This window comes from Ambystoma mexicanum, chromosome 12, assembly GCF_040938575.1.
Source record: "Ambystoma mexicanum isolate Mex_15411 chromosome 12, UKY_AmexF1_1, whole genome shotgun sequence".
Lineage (NCBI taxonomy): Eukaryota > Metazoa > Chordata > Amphibia > Caudata > Ambystomatidae > Ambystoma > Ambystoma mexicanum.
In genome coordinates, this window is record NC_090936.1 from 462,045,852 (window position 1) to 462,065,043 (window position 19,192).

General features: G+C 43.3%; 1 protein-coding gene across 5 annotated transcripts in view; it reads right to left on the reverse strand.

The window, feature by feature from the left end:
* BCL2L14 (BCL2 like 14) overlaps positions 1 to 19,192 on the reverse strand; it is a 423,407-nt gene that overhangs the window by 354,522 nt on the left and 49,693 nt on the right. For 2 of the 5 annotated variants that reach the window (XM_069628719.1, XM_069628716.1), the window contains exon 1: positions 2,632 to 2,816. The exons of 2 other annotated variants lie outside the window; for them this stretch is intronic. The gene's annotated coding sequence lies outside the window, so the exon portion shown is untranslated. Of the gene's footprint in view, positions 1 to 2,528; positions 2,817 to 19,192 lie in introns of those variants that run through there. One more of the 5 variants, XM_069628717.1, reaches the window with a different exon arrangement.

Genomic DNA, 19,192 nt, shown 5'->3' on the forward strand with positions numbered 1-19,192 from the left:
GAAATTGTATGTCTGGAGATGAATAAGACTCCCATTACAAGGGTAAACTCAATAAGCTTTTTAGGCTTCATAATAATAAAAGTCCAATCAAAAATCAAAAACAGACAATGGAAGGAAAAATGTGAGCGTGCATTTAACTAATGAAAGTGTTAAAACTTAAAGGTAACTGCAATGATTTTGTATGGATGTGAACTGATAGCCTTTAAGAATAGGAAATTATTGGGACTGTTTAGAAGGAACATTTTGGAAGTCTGTTCCCAGTCTTCCCACTTCCGTTCCAATCAGCGTGATTAGACTAGGACTAAGCCTGACCTCTTGGTGGGCTCAATAAATCAAAAGGAGTTTGTCCTATTTAAAAAAATTAGCCCAGGCTGAAAAGCCTTCATTGGGCTCCTATCTGTTTGGTTGTCTAACCAAAAAGGCCGGACTCAAGTCCATTTCTTACTCAATTCCACATGAGATGCTTAGTCTTTCAACATATCATTGATCATGATGAATTGGATTCTGAATAGGTCAGGAAAAAGAAAATAAAGAGATGGGACAAGAGGATGGACTTTGGAAAGGTTAAAACTGTTCCAAGACACAAGGAACTTCCATCTTTTTGCAGATAGGCTTAGGACCTATTCATCTAAATTCCTATCCCCGAAACATAGGAACTGGTACTCAACACGTAGTCCCAAATGCCTTCCTACGTTCGAGGTCATTGGCCGAAAAATGGTTTGACCAACAAACTCTGAGGCCGTCTTCTGTGTGGTAAAGCTCTGTCGATATCTCTTTTTCATTTGGTAATGGAATGTCCGGTGTTAAAGAGGGAAAGCAGCACACAATTGAGGCTGTTTATTTACTGAATTTCTGAGGTCCTTACCAACTCTCTATGGGGAAGGCACATTTTAACCTCTAATCAAGCTTTGTTTTTAGCCATGACTAAACTATTGCTAAAGAATTTTTCATAGCTTAATGGGGTCATGAAACAGGGGGGAGAATACGCCTGGTGCACGATTTGGGAAACTTAAATTTAGATTTCTTGTGGAGGGTGGTCTTCCAATGAACTATTGGAATTAACGTGATTACTGGAGTAATCATGAATGTTAAGAGTGATTTTACTTTGAGTAGCTGTATTCTTTGTATGAGTTATAGCAATGTTTATGTTACATATTTGTCAAATTAGTGTAAAAAGTTTCAATGTAAACTGAATAACACTATCTTTTTTTAATAAGATAAAAGAAATGTTTTATAGTTACTACTAAAGAGTGAGAAACAACCAAACTTCCCTTAGAGGATTTACCTTCTTTCTACAAACAGAGCACAAATCTATATGGAACTCCGGCGGTCTAGATCTATCGCCCTGAACGTTCCACTCCATCAAGGAAATGTACCCTTTTCAAAGTTACTTTAAATTCTATTTGGCATGCAGATGACTGAAACATCTTCTAGAAGGTAGGCCAGGGGCCTAAAAGTGCCGTTATACAGTGCTTCTGAAAACAGAAAAAAAGGGGCTGTGTGTGCCAAGAAAAATACATGTGTGTACATCAGAACCCATGCTCATGATCCTCTGCTAACTATAAAGAGATCATAGCTCCTAGTCGACCCCACCCCCACTAATGCAAATTACACAGCACAGAAATTATCTTCAATGCATTTCTCCCTTCCATAGTCCAAAATACCCAAGGTCATACAAAGTCGCTCACTGAAATGAAAAAAATAAAATCAGTCTCAGACTTTGTGCACTATCCTTACTGAGCTACTAAATAATTGTATAGCTTGGAATCACACAAAAATGGTCTCTGAACTGGATACATACTAGGCAAATGAACCCATGAAGCTGCATACACCTCCATTAAATTAATCGAGAAAAGCCCAGACGCATTGGCCAAATGGAAATATCTATGCTTTTCTGAGCAGCAAAAATTAAGTAAATGCAACACTGGGAATGATTTGGAAAGGCAGAAAGCTAATCCTTTGTCTAGCCGGATCTAAAGAAAAGCTACACGTGATACAAATGTACGCAGTTATAATATTTGACCACATCCCCAACACACTCAAATCTCTCAAGGAGTCCTCACAGTAAATGAGAATTAAAAAAAAAAAAAGCTCTGCATCAAGTATACGGTTATAGGCAAAGGAAAGTTGCTTTAGAAACTTTTAGAATGGTATACTTTTCTATTTAGGGAAGGTTGCCAGATCCTTCCTTTCAACAGTGTAGAGAAAAACTAAAAGGTGGGCGAACACTGCCAAACCAAGGGTGCTAACTCTGATCACCCTGATGTCAAATATCTATCAATGTTAATCACTTCTCTAGAAGTCCCACAAGTGCTAAAAAAACTATCACTTTCTCTAAGCCATTGTTTGCTTCCTCCATCCAAAGCTACCAATGCTGTGATTGTCCTCCACCTGCCCGATACCCTCTTTGACTGCAGTTCCTGGAAGACATCTCAATGTTCTGCTTGTACAACAAATCCTCCATGACAGAACAAAGAATATATATCATAAAGATACTGATGGATATCCAGCCTACAAAGGCAAATTACCTGACTTCACAGTGGAACTTCAAAGATGAAAAGGGGAGTAAAGGAAGACCAATAAGCCTCATCCAAATTCAGCAAAGGCAGGAGCAGTGTGGTTGACATTTACCTCCTTCACGCTAACAGAAACGACCAACGCCATCACCCATGGCTCCGAAGGCTCAGCCCTTTCCAAAAGCATTAATAGATCCACCGAGACCTTGATGGTAAGCAACGCATGACGCGTCTAATATGCAGTGTATTTTAACCCATACTCCCACCAAAGCTGTCTTTGGCCATATCTGAAGTCAGACTGAAGTGTAACAAAGAGTGCTAGGAAACATGGGGCAGCCATTGTGATGTAACACATTTGCTTGTTACTTTGACAAGGAAGGAGATTGAGAGGACATACATGCAGGGGAAGTGAATTCCCAGCTGGCTATCAAGAGGTGGTAGCTCAGGGTTGCCTTTTCAGTGAGAATTTTAGAGTCCATTCCAAAAACAGGGGATTTTACATTCAGAGCAACATGCCAATGAACAGAAGTTCCAGCTTATATCAGTGCACTGTCATCACTAGTTGATTAGAAAGTATCCACTTAAAGTGAGGCATGGATATTGTGTCTACTGTGTTCAACGGCCAGGGTGGCAGTAAGAAAGATGGGACAGGAAAGGGGCAAAAGTGGCCTTCTAGGTGACAAATTGTTTGAAGAATGGAACTTCAATTGCAACAGAACAAGGTCAAGAATGGCGCCTGCCCAAGCCTCACTGTAGTTGGGGTAAGCAAGGCTTGGTGGAGAAAAGAAATTTGGTATTATAGTATTTCCATATTTCATTAAGAAGCGAGTATATATTAACCTAATGCAGAAACGTAATAACTAGCCACTTTACTGTGTCTAAATCATGCATTACCTTTGGCAAAACCTGCTATGGTATAACTTGCCATGGCTATGAAGATAATTTGAATGAGACTAAGTGGCAAATAAATATTAGGAAGCATCAAGGAGAAGGAAAAAGGGGAGGGAGAAAATGAGGAAGGGAGAGAACTATAAGGAGAATGTAAGTGTAATTGTTTGCTTCGAATTTGTAGGTGACTTCAGCCAGTCATCCTCAGCTTTGGGGAGTTCGGTTACCAATTTTTCAGATTCTGGCAAGATCACCCTGAAATACATTACTAGATCCCCCTGAAAAGTATTACAATGAGCCTCCAGCCTTATGAAATAGATAGCTAAATGAGAAATTAATTTTGGGAAAAATACATTATATATCACATAGATCTAACTATTTTTCTGCTTCAGTCTCCCTTATATACATTTTTGAAACTTGAAAGGTCTGTCACATACTGTAAAGAGCAGAATCTTCTGGGCATTCACTTGTCGTTGCCTCTTAATGGTCGCTAATCCTTATTCACTGGCCAATCTGCCCCATTCGCTGGACACTTTGAGGCAGAGTGTTGGCCATTGCTGGTTCACCTGTATCAGACGTTGCTGGTTACGCCTACTCACTACGGTTTGTAGTGCTGGCATGTTGCTTTTTTAGAGCTTTGTACATCAAGGTGTATATATTTAGGTACTACAATTATATGCAATTAAGTTGACTTAAAAGATTTCAATTTTAGGTGACATATTTCTTTGAAAATCCAACATGCATGTAGGCGTTTGTTATCATTTGTGTCAAAATGGTTGAAGTTGACATATGGTTTGTTCTAAGACCTGCTTAAAATCGCTTATTATCAAAGCATCTAAGATAATATACTGTGGTTTGGCACGTGTACATCCACTTGGTGTCGAGTTCTGTGAAACGTGCATAAAATGCGATAGTGCAAAGTTAGGAGACAACAGCCTTTCCATCGCCCCTAAAACCCAAGAATGGCAATCTTGTGAGTGACTGTGTCTCACCTGTTCAGTAGGTACAGCACTGGACTCCGGATGAAGAAGCGAATACTGGGTAGGCCACCTGAAAACAAACATCCTGGACCTGGTATCTCAGCTATAAGCATGGAATACAAGCACCAACAGATCACTGTAATAAGCAGTACCCAATAAATTGATTACTGAAGTTAAAACGGTAGGTTAGCCATAAACAATGGCACATGGGGCCGATAAGACAAATGTAGAGCATGTGTAAAATGCAGAAATTAACATCAAAACTTGTGTATACTTCATTTCCCCTCTTCGTAGTGTACTCCCAGACCTTATTGTAAGGCCTGCTACCGTGCTTGTTGTGAGGGGTACTCCATATACCCTTAGGTGCAAAAGGCTGTAGAATAAAAAGGTGCTGACACAGATGTGTTGTCATGGTAAGGATCCTAGGCTTGTAAATGTTCCGACTATTCCTGAGTGCATATCATCATTCACAAAAGCTCAGTCCCTATGCAAAAATTCTGTCCTATGGGGCTGGGACTGAAGCTTTTTTGTTTCAAATTATTTCATTTTCGACAAAAAAACACAAAGATCATTTGTGGAAGGTTTGCAATTAATAATAACCTCTGGCAATACTATGGGCACCCTCAAAACTAATGTTTTACAGCCTGCAGTGCCATTACAGAAAGGGGAACGACAATATGCAAATAAGGTTTGGTCGACCACCAAAAGGGGCAGTCCATTGCAAACTGCTAGGTAACATCCCTTATGCACAAGACCACAAGCATCCCCATACATATTTCAGCCTCGTTTGGCATGGCCAGGGAGGTGTAACTTGGCTCTCCAGGCATTTGTTTTATCCATTTTCAATCAACCAGTGCTTTCAGCTGAACAAAAAAAATAAATTATCCTTTTTTTATGTGAAATCAGGAACATGCGCAGAAACAGCCTGCCTCCCCAGGCCATACCCCTTGCTACACTCCTCAGTGCTCTTCCATCCACCTAGGCAGTACCAGACAGATGGCTACGTTTTAGAGCGACAGATGAGAATTTGCATGGATGAAAGGATACTATGAACTAGGAGTACAGTAGTAACTTCGGACACTTTCTTGCTCCTAAATCCAGCCCCCTTTCCACCATTCTTATAGGAGATTCTCAAGCACGGAATACCACGGGAGGATGAATGCAAGTCTAACTTAGCGTAATACATTATTTAGCACAAACTGGTCTAACTGGGCATCACCACTAGGACTGAAATCCTTGCAGCAGTGCTTAAAAAAAAAAAGAAAAAAGCAGTTGGAGCTGGCGAAGTGAAAACATCCCACAGAACAAGCCGCTGAAAAGCAACAGATGCTGCCTTAGGTCGAACCGCGTGAGCATCGAGATACATAGGGGAGATAGCTTCCCACAATCCATGAGGCTATCCAAGAAGCGACTGGAGGTGTTGAGATCAACAGCTACAAAGGAAAAGTCTTCATAAGACCAAAAAGCCTTTTTTTGTCAAGGTAGAGTTTGGGAGTTTTGTGCATGTCCAAACACGAAGAATCCTTGCCACATCTGACGGTGGATGGGTAGTTGGGAGGGAAGGAAAGTAGGCCAGGATATTTCCTGGTTGAAGTAGAATTCTGATGCCACTTTAAGGAATAATGGGTGGGAACAAAGGACTACTTTACCCTCATGAAGACCGCTGAAGGGTTCCCGGTGGAGAAAGCCTACTGCGTGCCCAGACACCGGACAGAAGTAACTGCCACAAGTAAGGCAATTTTCCATGACACTAACGCAACGCCCTTGATTTCCATGGGCTAAAAACGTTTATGATAAAGAGCTGCAAGGACTACCTTGATATCCCATAGCAGGCGTTCAAAGTCTCTCCAGGAGGACAAAGATGACACAATCATCAAAATACCACTGGACTACTGGATTTGAAAGGACAAAAGATGAATCCTCCAAGTTTTAATAGCCCCCTGTGGCTGGCAAGTAAGTTTGCCAAGTGTCAATCTGAAGAGCTGAGAAGGCAAACTGAGTAAAGACAGACAAAACATCATTCTCTTCTATTACCCCCTCCCAACAAAACAGGGGTCTGCAACCTTTGGCTCTCCAGATGTTTTGGACTAAAATCAGTCCAAGGCAGTATGGTCCTTGGTGAGGAATCATGGGAGTTGTAGTCTAAAACATCTTGAGAGCCACAGGTTGCATGCCCCTGCTATAGAACAAACTACCAGCCTACATCTCACAAGATTCCAAATTCAACACATTCAAAAAACTATCCAAAGACTGGTACATTGCCATCCTTCAATCACAAACCTAACACACCCCCTCTGCTTCAGCCTTCTTACACCTAAAACTTCACTCTCATGACTCCACTCACTCCTGTATCCATACACTGTTTTTTCCACTATATAAGCACGTATACACCCTAGACCCCCTGCCCCCTTCTCCCTGTCCTTCCACCTTGGTTAACACTTCCCCTGTCATCCCTTCCAATTTCACTTTTACCACAATAGTACTTAGCACTTTTACCTCTTCAGTAAACTGTACTTACTCTCAATTCAACACTTCCCCTCCCTTCTTCGCTCCTCTCCCTGTCCATATCTTCACCCTCTTAGCCTCCTTGGCAATTTTGGAACATACTTTATTGTGCCTTAAAGTATTTGCTTACTAACCCCAATTAAATGTCAATGGTCTGTACATGCTCTTACATCCTGGCTACGACCAGAGGACTTCAGCGCCTTGAAACACTTGTGTAATCTGGCGACCGTATAAGACACCAATAACACAAAATACAAAAATAAAACCTAGAGCACAGACATGGGTGAAGGGGCCTTTCTCTTGCAAGACACCAATAACAGAATCTGTCCATTTGCTTCAGTATTTCCTCGCAGTCTGAAAAGCATATGTGGTCTATGTACCTCAAAGTCAGCTGTACAGGAACCAGGCTGGTAAGGATATCGACTGAGGGCACGGTTGCAGCTTCTCATCAGAGAGGAGATCTCCCCAAGGAGGAAGATGAACTGGATAATGAATCATTAGATCCTAAAACTAGAACTAGATCCAAAAATTACAACTTGGCTGACCCCCAGGGTTAGTTGACATTTTGGAACAGCATGGTTGATACGTGGAAAGGGGGTGAAAGGTGCAAGCCGACATCCCCTCATGACATATCTAGGGCACCCCTTTAAACCTCAGGCTTATACCCGGGTGAGAGGTGAAGAGGGGACAATATCAACCCAGGGGTCACCACACTGGCACTACAAAGCAGATATCACCTCTGGGTGTAGTTCCCATTCGTGGAGTGAAGATAAAAGGTGGCCCCAAGAACCCGGCTCATTGTTCAATGTTAAAGGAAGATGAAGTGCCTGCAGATAGATGTCATGAAAGGTGGCCTACTCCCACATTTGTATTATCAGTATGACCAGAGTGGGACAATTTAGTCACGTCCTGCTTTTTGATTTAAAGCATGAGACATGGTGCTGTCCACCCTGCTCTTGAAAAATGGGATACACACCGAGTTCTCCCTCCTTGTCTGTGGACAGCTAATGGGGCATCAGCGGGGGCTGGGCGTCTTATCAAGCTAATGGATGATGAACCTGGGCGGTATGCTGGAGGATCCCCTAGTCAAATTCCCTTGGTCTCAGGGGACAGTTACGTGCAAGATTGCTGCCTACTTCCTCCCCAATTGAGAGGATCTGAAAACCTCTTTAGACAAACACAGGTCCCTTGAGGGAGAAACCAAATAAGTTCCTTTATTATCAAAGAGCTTTCAGTCCCAAAACAAACGTAAGACTCATGCTGCTGTTCACTCAAAACGTTCAGCAACAAGAGAGGACATATTTTCACAATTCAGGAACAGGATGCCTACTGCTAGGTTTATGAAACCCTCGGCAGGAAGTCGAATCCCCCAAATGGATCAAATGATTCCTACCTCCAAAACAAAAGAATACTGGCCATCCCCTGTCCCACCCAGTCCTTCAACTAACTAACCATCAGCCGGATTGTAGAAAACTGACAACATCAATATCTCCAGTGGTTTTTCCTCAAGTACTATTTTCCCAGATACACGCTTTCATAGTGAGCTATAGAATACAAGGAAAAGATGTTTTAGTTGAGGATTAAGAGACAAGAGTTGAAAGTGTAAAGGATTCAAATTAAAGGATAGGTGAAAGATTAGGAGGTGAATGTGGTTAGTGTTAAGGGGCTAGGGTTAATGTTTGGGCATTACTGGGAAGGGTAAGGGATACAAAAGGGTGTGGTTTGAATGATAGGGGAACAGGGTAAAAACTGAAGGAAGGGGAGAAAGGTTAGAGGCAAGGGGATAGGGGTGCAGAAATTTGGTAAATAGGGGAGACCAAAATACCAAAATAAAAAGCCTTAAGGGAAATCAACTTGATGAAGATCCTTTACTATTGTAAAAAAATATCAACTAAAAAAAACACTGGAGGTACAAATACTTGGAATGAACACATATCAGAAAACAACCTGAACCCCAATAAATCTAAGACCAACGCTCATTTACTTTGTACAACCTGCTCAGAGTTCCTACTTTTCAATTGACCATCAAATACTTGGTCCCAATGTAATGAAACTGGGCATAATGATTGATGCAAAACGATTAAGGATGCCGTGGGAAACGCAGCCAAAAAGTCCAGTTCCAGTTTAATATTTTTTTACAAAAGTCTGAACCTTCAGTCACAAAGTGGACCTGGCTGGAACACTGACTCTCATGCACCTAGGCTCTGCAATACGGTTTCTGTGGGTCTACCAAAGGGATACATGCACAATTCCTCAAACTTCTCCACAACGACACAGTTTGACCGGCCCTGTGCCTTAGAAAACAACAATAAATCACCCCGACAGTGACAGCCCTTCACTGGCTTACAATGAAATAAAAGATCTTGAAACATGTGCTCCACCCATCAGGCCTACTGAAACACGGATCTATGTGATTATGGCCAAATAAAAATGCTAAATCTGAAAATGTCGAATTTCTTTTTTTTGCCCCAGTTATATGCAGGGGAAGAACCCCGTAATCCCCCCCATACTCCCTGCACATTATAGATTACCTTAACCCCCCACCCCCACACATACTTGCAGCAAAATCCATTAAAGGGAACCTTCGAAATTTTCAAATTGGCCATTTTGTTCTGCACAATAATGGAGCGATACCCTGAAACACAGGGCTTTATTGACAAACATGTTGTACCCTAATATAATCCTGCAAGGAATCTATGACTACCAACAAAGGCTCAATCTTCTCTGTTGCATAGGTAAGATGCAAAGTGTAGGAAACCCACAAATATCCAATCACCTCAAACTGAAACAGGGAAACTTAAAATCTTAAAATTCAAGAATCTTGAATGATTTATTACGTGCACCAGACAGAATAAACCGTATTTGGGCGCAGATGATAAGAAGAAAAAACAAAGTTTCATGAGAAAAGAGCATGGCGTAGCTGGCATTCTAACTTAGTTAACTTTTCACGTTTATTTAAATAGAAAGGTTTTCAATCTCTTTCTAAAAAGGTCCAGAGTTCCACATTTTCTAATTTCAAGTGGGAGTCGATTCCAAACATTAGGATCATAGGCCCCAAAGTTTCTGTCTCCTCTTGAGATGCATTTTGTTTGTGGGATACAGAGTAAGAGCTTGTCCTCTGAGCGTAGACTCCTTTTCGGTTGATATAATACAATTTTATCAGCCAAGTGTGCGGGGGAAAGCCCTTTAATGCATTAAAACACTAGGCATGCCATCTTAAACTTGATTCTGTCTTCCACAATCAACCAGTGGAGCGATCTCTGCATTGCTGACTCAGGGTCGCTTTTCTTCAAATTTCAAATTACTTTTACTGCTGCATTCTGTGCTCTTTGGAGTCTCCCCATTTGTTTTTGAGGGATCCGCGTTAGCAAACTAATGCAGTAATCCAGGTGGGGGTTGGTCGTTGCACCCACCACAACTGCCCTGTCTTCCATCGGAATATAGGGAAGTATTTTTCATAGTGATCGTAGTGCAAAGTGAACTGTTTTCACTTTGGCTCCTACTTGCGCTTCATTATTCAGATTTTCCTGCCACCAGCAGCCAAGATTTTTAACATTTTTTTGCATATTGCAGTTGTTCCCCTAGAATCAGTGGAGGAGGACTTTGTATTTCCAATGGTTTTTTGTTCTTTGGACTGAACAGTACGATTTCCGTTTTTGCTGCATTTAGTTGTAAATGGTTGTTATTCATCCATTAAGTTATTTCATACATTGAATCATTTTCTCAAAAACCTATTCACTAGTTTAGTTTAGTTTATTGTTTTGTATAGCGCGGCCTGGTCCTGGGGCATCGGCGCGCTTGACATGATTACAAAGGTAACAGGTAATATATACATGGTTGCTGTAGTACAGGATAAACGTTACATATGCTAGTTCTTGTAGTACATGGTATTCACGGTTTATGCAATCCGTTGTGGAACAGGGATATTCAGAACAAAAATAACAGTAGGATATTTACAGTATAATTTCAACAAAAGTGGTTTATGCAGATTTATTGGCTATATATGTCTATAGATATATGTACAAGTGACTCAGGTGAATAATGGGTGCGGGCTTAGGCTTCTTTGGCGATAAGCCAGGTTTTAGCATTTTGTCTGAATCGGTGGAAGGATGGTTCGGTTCTGAGAGCAAGTGGTAGGGAGTTCCAGAGTTTCGAGGCAAGCACAGGGAGGCTTGAGCCACCTGCTCTTTGGAGCTTATGTCTGGGGACATTTAAGCAATGGGTTTGGGCTGATCTGGTTGGCCGAGATGAGATGTTAAGGGTGAAGTTGTCAGCAAGGTATTTGGGGGCTTGGTTGGACAGGCACTTGTGGGTGAGGGATAGTGTTTTGTACTCAATTCTTTGGGGTACAGATAGCCAATGGGTGGAGCGTCTCAGATCTGAAATGTGTTCAGATTTCGGTATATTCAAGGCTGCTCTTAGAGCATTATTTTGTACAACTTGTAGCTTGTCAATGTTCTTTTGGCTGGTGCCAAGATAGAGTGCATTGCAATAGTCTACTTTAGAGAGTAATAATGCTCTAGCAAGGGTTGTGCAGTTCGATGTGGACAGGTAGGCTCTGCAGGCGTTGATAAGCTTGCATGTGTTGGCGGTAGAGGATGTGATGTAGCTCAATATACAGCTGTGTATCATCTGCATATGAATGAAATAGCAGCACTTATTTCCTAAATATCCTAAAGACAGGACGAAAGTAAAGGTTACAAATGAGAGGGGACAAAGAGGAGCCCTGTGGGATCCCACAATCAAGTCCCACCATTTGTGAGGTGAAACCGTCCAGTATAACCCTCTGGTTCTGTCTTTTAGAAATGACTCAAACCATTTCACAACCCGTTCAGAGGCTTTTCCCAACTGCCCAATCCGTTCTGCCATTATCTGATGATTTATGGTGTCAAAGGCCGCTGAGAGATCCAGCATCAAAAGCACTGTAGATCCCCCCCCCCTATCAGCGACCTCGATTAAATCATCATGTATGGCTAAAAGGGCCCACTCTGTGCCCTGGTTCGGGCGGAATCCTGATTGGAGGTCATCCAATAGGTTCTCCTTATCCACGAATGCCTGGAACTGAGTACACACCACTTTTTCCAGAATTTTTGTTGGCCAAGAAGACACTAAATACCATTTTATTTAAACAGGCCTTCCAAGAAGATAAAGACTAACTCTCCCAATGAATATTTGGACTAAAATGCAGGTAACTGGAAATCAAGACGTGTCTAGTCAAGAAAAACAGCAAGCCTCACAGTGAACTCTGACCTCCCTGGATCCCCAATCCACCCCTTCCCCATCCCCCACCTTCCTTTCCTTAAGAAGCAGGTAGAATCTGTGTGCAGGTTTGGTACAAATCACCAATAACTAAAGTATATGCACTTTTTTAAAATCATGTATACAGATTAATTTTAATTATGCATGAACCCATTCACAATGGATCTACTGCTGCTATGATATGAGTTGAGAACATCTACCCATTGTCCCTTCCTCCTCCCGCCCCGACGGGTGAGACAGTCACAAAGTCTTAGCCCTTTGTCACACATGCTAAGGGGTGAGACTTCACTAAACTCCAAACCGACACCTCGAGGGCTAAAGCGCAGGAAATCACAGAGTTCAGCTCAATCTCTAATGCATTGAACCTCATTGCTCTAGCCCCAGACGTACCCCGTTCCCAGTCCGAGGGAGAAACAGACAAACTACAATCAACCAACTTGATGTCACGGTCAGACAAGCTAAAATGTTACGGCATCTGACAGATTCCCTGGGAATATGCCATTACCAGGAGATCCAGACTAAGCACCTGGATTCCTAGAGAGTAAACCTACACTGCAGAGGACATAATTTGTCAGTACCTGCTCTTCAAGATTTGCCTCTTATCTTTACTCAGACAGCCTACTCTGGAACTCTTCCTGGTCAGTATGGCAGAATATGTTCCTAGAAACGCAGAATAATGGTGGCATTCCCCAAAACTTTAAATCTGTGTTGTCCCCATAGCTCAGGCAATGTGTCCTACTTACCTTTTCTTGGTGCATTCCATTCAGATAACCCCTTCAACAGGTGCTGTGCAAACAAAGAGTGGATGAGTGACTTGCAGACGGACTTATTCCTTCTGCATCCAACTCTTTGACTAGGCCCTTTCACTGCAGTACTATAATGTGTTAATGGCACCCCTTAAGTGCACTCCAGACATCTCTAGGTTTTTGGGAATGTCTTCTACCAATCTTAAGCTCTTCTTGTATACTCGAGTCTGACCTTCCTTATACCAACCTTATCAACATTTTCAATCACTCTGACCAGTTACACAGGAAATCACCCGATTTAAAGGTCCTTTTCTAAGTTGGGTAGTTGGTATAGGTCTCTAAAGAGGATCCATTAGGAATCCAGGGCGATATTTTGTTCTCAAATGAAAGAGTCTTTCTCTTACATCATCACAGAAACCGTTTACCTTAGGGTATCCTAGAAACATTTAAGACCCCCCCCCTTAGGTGCTTCAGTGCCAGCACGTGTCTGTGCCTTAGAGGCCCATCTTGGCCATCTTTAGTGGTGCCCATTACAGCCTATTGCAAAGTGTTTGTTGCATGTAAATGTTGGATACTTTAATGCGTGTATGGCAAATCAAATGCAGCCATCTCTCCCCTAGTTCAGGCGATATAATATGCAATTATAATAATCTTTTGCTTCTTAGACACCGATCCAGCGGTGCCGATCTACCATTCCCCTGCCAACACTGCTGCACTCCCTATTTGCCCCTCCCCTTCCTCTTTGCCTCACAACCCACACAAATAACACACCTCTTTTCACATAACTCAATCATCATCAATCCACACCACAATCACTCTAAAAACACCTTCAATCACCAATCAATACTACCACAATTATGTACAAAATGGTTTAGACCCTTCCTCACTCTCCTCTTCGACACGAGGGAATTTACCTCCTTATACCCCATTATGCCAGGTGAAGGGATCCAGGCCCGTCACATAAAGGTCCTACACAATAAAATCGCATTTATTTACAAATGGTTTAGACGCTTACTGTATCCTCTTGCCCCGGGAAGAGGGAATTTACCTCATCACACTCCCTTTTGCCGAGTGGAGGGATCCCAGGTCCTCCATATACTGGACATCGCCTCCATTTCACTTGCAGCGCAGCCTTTTCTCCGCAATTGGAGAAGATCCCATTTCCTCTCACTCTTCTTTTTTCCCTCACCATATATACTGTGACATCACCTTTCCTCTCAGCGAAGCAGATCCCCTCTGGCCACTTCAATATATAAACACGACTATATATTGCCATGTGGTCTTTTATAACCCACACACTCGCCATCAACGCACTGCACTCTCCCCGCTCAATGTTTTCTCCCGCAAAGGGTGCATTTACATCTATGCGTTCTCCCGAACGCTTCCGATACGGGTCCCGCCAACAACCTGCACAATCTGGGAGCAGTACCCCGCTCTAAAGAGCAGACAGGCCTTCTGGCAACATTGTGCCTGCAAACCTCTCCAAGTCGTGCACAGGGAACTAGTTGCTGCAGATGAGCGCCGCACCCCAGGATGCGTGGCTGGGACACACCTGACTTTACAGAGAGTCTGGGATAACGTCAGGTTCACCAATTTGTAAAGAGAATAGCAATCCAAAAACGGAACGATAAAAATAATCCACCAAGCCAAATAATCACTGCAACTCTTTGCAAGGGAAAACAAGGTTTATTACATGCAAAAGTGTCTCGGGCAGTCCCGTAGAACAAAACTGACAGGGGGCTCGGCACGCCCCAAGAAATTTCAAGTTATTTAGCAGAAAGACTTCATATTAGCATACATGGGTTACAATGTCATCCCACCACCCTCATTGGCTACCACCTATAGAACATGCTAATGTCCCACCTATAGTCCCTGGACCGATTGATCACACACACCATCTAAACCCATTCCCCTAACCATGTGATCCACTGCATCGACTTGAGGTATGGAATTGGTGGTTTACTCTAATCGACACATGGATGAATTGAGACTGCCATGTGATATGAACCCCTTAGTTCCAGACGCGACCAGGGTAAACTGGCACAGCCAATGCTGCTTTGATAAGACAATATGCCTTCTCATTATACTAGACGCTCCGGCGCACACAACTTGTCGACTTAGTACTTAACTTATTGGCTCCTCCTATCCCAAATCACGTAACGTTCCAGACACAGCTCCCCCTTATCTCCTTCAAACCCCAGGCGCCCAGTCATGACGTGACAGAGGCACTGTTCGAGTCTGAATTTGAGGGATGTATTTGCTTTGGTTCTGCGTCTACTTGTTATTGATAATGGATGACTGCTCATTGGGGAGGGCAGTAGTGCTCTACATCTTTGCCTTGTCCATCAACATTACAAAACCTTATGCCCTGCTCTCATGAATCTGTTCTTCAAGGGGCATATCCCTACTAGCACTCCCTGCAGCTCACATTCCATTCCCACCACATTCAGGCCCTGCAGCTGGATACAATTAGTGTTTATCTGTGCACTACAGGTGCCTACGACCTCGGCTTTTCTCCTGGGAACATGAAACGGTATTTGTTTTTGGAGCGGAGCTACACAGAACTGCAGCTCCACATCAGGGCCTGCATTCTATTCTATTCAGAGTGCACAAGGCCTTAACTTCCAATATGGCGATACTTCCGCCCCGTTAATTCTGCCCTGTTAACACGCGGACTTCGCTTCTACCACAGTAGCATTCCAACTCCATCTTCCACCTGTCTCAGCGCTTCCTCAATACCTCACTTCGTACCATAACTTTGGATACAACAACTAAAAACAGGGCCTATATAGTACTGCCCTATCTATAGCCTCTGCAACCCTTAACAGTGGTACACTTGTTGCTCTTTCTGTGTTGCTATATGTGTGCATCTAATACGTGTTATATACCAAACTAAAAACAATACACATGCCTTGGTCGGTTTTCTCAATATTACGTGCTAATAGGTTTTTCTCAACCTGAACCTTTCTACCTGGACGCTGTACGTGCATCCCAACAATCACAGGCGCTGGGCAACACTTTTTCCTCAGTGCACTATGCAATAGTGTATGCTGCAATCTTGTTGCTAAAGCTTCTATACGGAATGATCGACATACATGTCCCTTTCTAATCAAGAGATGCTAGTCAAGTTATGTTTTTTCCTTTGCATTCTTTGACTGGTAGTCTTGGATTTTCCATTATAACCCTGGACAGCAAGTGTCAGAACAATGGACTAGCATTTCCCAAAAGGAATTGGGCCATGCTGGCATGGATTGACGGAGTAAGGGAACGCCAGTGTACACACCAACACATTGGCACAATCAGTGAGACTTGACATGGTTCCCTAGAATGTCTGTATTATATGCTTCCTGATCTCTTTGAAATTGTCGTCTGACCCCTTTCAGAGATAGTAATAGTTACCTCAAGTGTTTGGATGGCAAACCCAGCAAGATACATCTGGCACATGCAAGTGCTTTTTTTGGGATGTTTAACTGTATCTCAAGAAACGGATTTGCTTGCGCAGTAGTAAGAGTCCCACCAAACCAATTTCACTGGAGGATTATGTTGAACTGCGGGAGGGCGAGGAAAGCCTCTTTTTGTTGGAGACTCCCGTGAGTTGCAGGAGACTTGGCAAGTCTGATTTCGAGGTACAACTTATTTTCCTTATCTTGTTTTGTCTCATGCCCTGCACAAAGTGTGGGTTTATGCATGTCATTTGCATTGGCAGGATTGGTGTAATGAACGAGGCATGGCAGGAGCCCACTTATGGTGGTTTTACGACGGTGTTAGCCCAGTTTTGGTTGATTTAGGAAGAATCCCTGGTGATGAATTTCTGGAGTTTTGTTTTTCTGTTTTGCGCTGCCTGCAACAATAACATCCTTTTAACAAATTCTGTGTCACTTAATCTAAAAAATCTTTAGGGAGACTTAAGCAGAACATCCCTTTAACCTAAGATGTGCCACTGAAGGTTTAGGTTTTTAAAAAGAATATACACTGTCATATGAAAAGTGCATATGGTCATGCCAGGTGGCCCTTTACCCCCTGGGCTCCAAGTCACCAATAGTGGGCATTGGTCATGGGGCTGTGACCATGGCTGGTGGGCAGTTGGATTGAGGCATGTTTGTTTGAGCAAAGAGGATGACGGTCCACAAGACCCTATAGTGCCCCTAATCTAAAATGAAGTCCCAATACCCAAAGCATTTGAGAAAACCAGCAATGGTGAATCTAAAATGAACCCTAACATTCAATCTGCCTAAATCCTCCCTTCGCCCACTTCAACAAATCTAGAATAGGATTGCAAGACTTATCCTTGGCCTCAAGCCCAGAGACCGCATCTCCACAGCCCTAAAATCTCTAAACCGGCACACGTTTTCTGCAAGAATCAAGTTCAAGACCTTCTGCATCATCAACAAGGCTTTCTGGGGCCTGGGACCCCGCTACATCCAACTCTCTCTCCCTAAATATCTCCTTGCTAGTGCTAGAGCCCTCTGGTCTTCTAGCTCCAACTCTCTGCAGATCAGACGCTTCTCCAAGCAGAGAGTGGGGGTCAGTAGAGATCCCTCTTTCGCAGGAGCCTCCCTCTGGAATGGCCTCCCTGCCTCCTTCAGACTTGAGCCGGATCTCCTTAAGTACCGGAAGCTTCTCAAGACCCTCCTTTTCTCTTCTTCCTTCCCCCTGCCCCTTTCCCCTGCAACGGTCCCCCTCTGCCGATTTGTCTGGCTGCCTAGTTCCTTCCGATTTGCCCAGTCTACCCCAACACCTCAGTCTCACCTCTCCCCTGGCCGCCCCCCAACCCCACCCCCCTGACCGGCACTTGCCCTTCCCGGGCTCCATCCCCCTGCACTAACCTGGCTGGGCATGTACCCCTATTGAGTCCATCCAGCCCCGTCTTCGGACTTAGCATGTGGACATTCATTCCCCTGCACTCTGAATTCCCCTGGCACTTGCCCACCTGGACTCCCCTTAGCACTCATCAAGACAATGAGGTGTACAAGGGAACCAAGGCCCACACCTAACAAACCCTCAATTAGGTTCAGAAACCTTTAGTGACAAAAAACAATGTTAGGGGGCAAGTCACTATTGCATAGAGGTAGATGCCAACCAGAAAGCAATGGTTTTAAGAGGGCATAAAGTATCAATCAAACTCCTGAAGCAGTGAATACACAATCTAAATAATTTTATTAGTATCAAAAACAATCTTAAAATGCAATCGAATTGCCAAAAAAATGCAAGTTAATAGGTGACCAATACTAGATAAAAGGCCAATTACACAGTGCAGCATTGAAACAGACAGTATTGCATATAATGGGCTTCTAATGGCCAGCCCTATAAGGTTTTGTAGAAAAAGTGTCTTGTGCTGTGCAAATTTAGTCGGTCAAACACATCAAACACTCCCCTTAGGGCGAACTCTGCCCGGCCCAGCTTATCAAGGACACAGCTAGAGATCTAGCTCCCTTTTCATCTAAGCTGATTAACGCCTCATTCAGAACTGACACCATTCCCATCAACCTTAAAGAATCATGGGTACTCCCACTACTAAAAAAAACAAACCCTAGACCCACTAATGCCCTCCAACTACCAACCGATCCCTTTCTGTAAAAAATTCTGGATAAGGTTGCTTATCTACAAATCCAGAACTACCTTTAATCGCACCACCTTCTAGGAGCTTGGCAATCTGGCTTCTGTCCCCAACACGGAGCTGAAACCGCCCTCATTGATTTGAAAGCCCAAATCGATGAGCTCAGAGATAAAGGCTCCTCCTCCTCCTCCTCCTCCTCCATGTCCTCCTCCATGTCCTCCTCCATGTCCTCCTCCATGTCCTCCTCCATGTCCTCCTCCATGTCCTCCTCCATGTCCTATGCAGCCATCTAGACTCGGCTGCACACTTCTCCAAGGAGGTTATTGTCTGGATTGAATCATTCCTAAGTGAGAGAACCATGAGAGTCTTCTCCCCTTCAGCTGCCGCAGACCCGATCCCCATTACCTGCGGAGTGCCCCAGGGCTCATGTGTCTCCCCGACTCTGTACAATATATTCACAAAGTCCCTTTGACGATCTTGACCATCTTGGTATCACCTACACGAATTATGCAGATGATACTCAGATTCTTCTCCCACTTTCGGGGATTACAGAAAGGGGATTACAGAAAGGATTTGGCCTTGGTGAATAGAGTACCTCATCATCATTCAGGTCTATGCCAGAATGACAACAAAACAGAGCTCATTATTTTAGGCACCCCCAATAACCTTAAAAAACATAGCCCTGACTACTCCTCCTTCATGATCGATGGCAATCTCATCAAAGTCGCCACTGAGGTAAAA